Source organism: Oratosquilla oratoria, chromosome 23 (genome assembly GCF_046742065.1).
Source record: "Oratosquilla oratoria isolate Oo_2021 chromosome 23, ASM4674206v1, whole genome shotgun sequence".
Lineage (NCBI taxonomy): Eukaryota > Metazoa > Arthropoda > Malacostraca > Stomatopoda > Squillidae > Oratosquilla > Oratosquilla oratoria.
Window position 1 is genome coordinate 48,831,114 of NC_134799.1, and position 4,275 is coordinate 48,835,388.

The window sequence follows — 4,275 nt, forward strand, 5'->3', positions numbered from 1 at the left end:
GAAAAACTTGAACAAATGTCTGACAACTGGGAAGTTAGGTTTGGCAAGATGACTAAAATTGCCGAGAGGTTTGAAAAATTGGAAAAACTAGAAAAGGCGAACAAAAACTTAACTGATGAAATAGCAGAACTAAAAAGACAGTTAAGAAAAGTAAAGGTGGAGAATGAGGAATTGAAGAGGAATAGTAAAGAAAACAGAGAAACCATAACTAAAGAAGCTAAAAATTGGAAGACAACCCAAGAAGAAAACAAAGTTTCATTCACTGACATAATCAAACAGCAATTCAAAGAACATACTGAAGACTCAGTTATTAAAGTGATGAGACAAAAGGAGAATATAGTAAGAGATGTAGCAGACAAGAAGAAATGTATAATTATATTAGGAATGGAAGAGAAACACAACACAGATAGAACCACAAGAATCAAAGAAGAAAACAAAAAGGTAAGCCAATTACTAGAATCAGTACAGGAAGATGAACCGGAAATTATGAAGCAAATCGAAGAGAAATTTAGACTTGGAAAGTATAGCACAGACAAGACCAGACCAATTAAGATTAAATTCAAGTCACAAACGACGGCAGAGAATATCTTATCCAAAACAGGGAAACTAGCAATAAGTGAACAATATAAAAAGGTATGGATAAAAAGGGAAATGAATAAAGAGGAAAGAGAGGAAGAAAAAAAGAAAAGACTTAAAGCTAAGGAAAAAAACGAGAACAGAACGGAGTCAGAAAAAGAGAGATTCTATTGGAGAGTAGTGAATATGAAACTAAAGAAAGTCGACATACAAGAGAAAAACAAAAGGGAAACAGAGAACACAATGGAAGTGGCAGAAAACTAAGAGTGTCTTACACAAATATAGATGGATTAATAACAGGATTAAATGAGCTGAATGATTATTTGAAGGAAAAAGAACCGGACATAATGGGAATTGCAGAAACAAAATTAAAAGGTCCACTACCACCCAACAGTGTAGGACATGATGCATATAATTATTGGATTAGAAACAGAGAGAAAAAGGAAGGGGGTGGAGTTATGTTCCTGACTAAGAAGGATATAAACGTGAAGTGTGTCACATATGGAAAGAATACAGTAGAGATGATAATGATGGAAGTAGAAGACAGAGATAAGAAGAGCAGAAAGTTTGTGATAAACTATGTGCCCCCGAAAACAGCCTCATGGGAAGAGAGTGAACATAAAAGTATGTTAGAGAACACAAAGATAGCATTAAACATGATAATGGAAGATGGAGGAAAAATAGTTATGATGGGCGACTTTAATTGCAAAGAAATCTGCTGGGAAGAAATGACAGTTAAGGGTGGAGACGGCTCATGGGGAAACGCTCTACTGGAGATGATTACTGACCATACAATGACACAATGGATACAGGAGAACACTAGGTATAGAAATGAAGAAGAGCCACCGAGACTAGACCTAATAATTACATCTGAACCTAGAATAGTGGACAAGATTGAATATAAAACACCAATAAGTAAAAGTGACCACATATTGATTGAACTGAAACTTAATGAAGAAAAATATATGAAAAGAAATGAACAATATAGAAAAGGAAGAATGATGTATGAAAAAACAAACTTTGATAAAATAAGAGAATTCTTTCAAAAAGAAAACTGGGAAGAAATATACAAAGAAGTAACAACAGTAGAAGAGAAATGGAATATTTTGACAAATATTTACAAAAAAGGAGTGGAAAAGTATGTCCCAAGACAAAAACAAGAAAAAAGAATATGTAAAATGCTGGTACAACAAAATTTGTAGGGAGTTAAAAGACAAAAGAGACAAAGCCTGGACCAGATAGAAAAAAGACAGAAGACCTGAAAAATGAAAAATATATACCTGTTATAGAAATGAATATGTAAAAACGTGCAGAGAGGAAAAGAGAAAATATGAAAAAGATGTCATAGAAAAGTATAAAGATCAACCAAAACTATTTTACAGATTTGTAAACAATAAACTGAAAAACAAACAAGACTTGGAGAAATTAAGACAAGGGGGAGTTGAATACACTGGGGAAATGGAAATGGCGGAAATTATGAACAAACATTTTAAATCAGTGTTTACAAGGGAGAACATACAACCTGAAGAGAAGAACGAATGTAAAGAGAAAGTCCCCCCTATGGAAGAAATAGAAGTAACAAAGAATGAAATATTGACACACTTGAGTAATCTTGATGTCAGAAAATCGCATGGACCAGATGAAATAGCAAACTGGATTCTGAAAGAATGCAGGAATGAACTGGCAGACAAAATACATAGCATAATAAACAGTTCCTTGAAAGAAGGAAAAGTTCCAGAAGATTGGAAAAAAGCAAATATGGTACCTATATATAAAGGAGGAAGTAAAGAAGACCCTACCAACTATATACCAGTCTCTCTAACAAGTACAATAGCAAAAATTTGTGAAAGAATCATCAAAAGTAGATGGGTAAAATATTTAGAAAAAAAAAAGTGTTAAATCCAAGGCAATTTGGATTCAGACAAGGACGATCATGCGTCACCAATTTAATATGTTTCTATTCAAGGCTAATAGATATAATACAAGAAAGAGATGGATGGGCTGATTGTGCATTTCTAGACCTAAAGAAAGCGTTTGACAAAGTACCACATAAGAAGTTGCTTAAGAAATTAGAAACTGAAGGAGGAATACAGGGCAAACTGCTAAATTGGATGGAAGACTTTTTGCAAGAAAGAAAAATGAGAGTAGTGATAAGAGACAAACACTCAAAATGGGATGAAGTAATAAGCGGTGTTCCGCAGGGAACAGTTCTGGCCCCAATAATGTTTGCTATATATATTAATGATATGGTTGAAGGAATTGAAAGCTATATGAGCTTCTTTGCAGATGATGCAAAACTACTGAATAGAGTGAAAACAGAAGAAGATTGTGAATCACTACAGAGAGATCTAAATAAAGTACAGGATGGAGTAGGAAGTGGGAGATGGAGTTCAATACAAAAAAGTGTAGTATAATGGAATTTGGAAAAAGCAAAAACAGAATAACAGGAGCATATAAATTGGGAGAAGAAGGAATAAAAAGGTAAAAAATGAGAAGGACCTGGGAGTCATTGTTAAGAATAATATGTCACCTGAGAAACATATAAACAAGATTTTTGGAGAAACTTATAATTTAATAAGAACAATCAAAGTTGCATTTACATACCTGGATGAAGAAATGGTGAAGAAAATCCTAATCACCCTGATAAGACCAAGATTGGAATATGCAGCAACGATATGGTCACCAAGTACAAAAATTGTATAATTTTTTTTTGAAAGAATACAAAGAGCAATTACAAAATTGGCACCAACACTCAAAACTATCATATGAAGAGAGACTAGAAAAACTTGAACTACAGACACTAGAGCAAAGAAGAGAGAGAGGAGATTTGATAGCTATTTACAGAATCATGAAAGGCATGGAAATTACTGATAGAGAGAATCTGATAAAATGGGATGACAGAAATACAAGAGGACACGGAAAGAAAATAAAAAAAGACAGCTATAGAAGAGATTTGAAAAAGAACAGCTTTCCTCACAGAGTAATAGACAGTTGGAACAAGTTAGATGAGAAAGTGGTGTGTGCAAAAACAATACATGAATTTAAAAATAGTTTAGATAAAATGAGATATGAAGACGGGACCCCACGAACATAGCTCCCCTTCCCGTAAAATACAACTAGGTAAATACAACTAGGTAAATACACACACACACACACACACACACACACACACACACACACACACACACACACACACACACACACGTCGGTCGAAGTGACAGGGAAGTTTGGAACTCCAGGAAAACTTCAAGTTTCATCAATCTCAACAACGAGGGAGTACCTTTGTTGTATTAGTTGGGAAGGGGGAAGCTCGCGTGGTGTAGTGGGAAGGTGAAGAAAAATGAGAAAGAGAGGTATTACTGAGGAAAATTGAGGGAAATAAGGAAGGGGACGAACGGGCCCCGTATGTTAGAAGGGGTGTAAACAAAAGGGGTGCAGAACACACAGACGAGGAAGAACAAGGAAGCGGAGGTGTCAAAAGCAGAAATATAGATAATAGCAGCTCAATGGAAAGAGAAGATAACTGCTTTCATGGATTTAATGAGAGAGGAGGTGACAACCTCCCCGACTAGTAAATCTTGAGGGAAAAAAAAAAAAAAAAAACGAAGCATGGGAGGTTAGGTTTAACCAATTAATACTAGTTACCCAAAGGGTTAATAAACTGGAAGAACTAAAGAAGGAGAATCAAAACCTAACAAA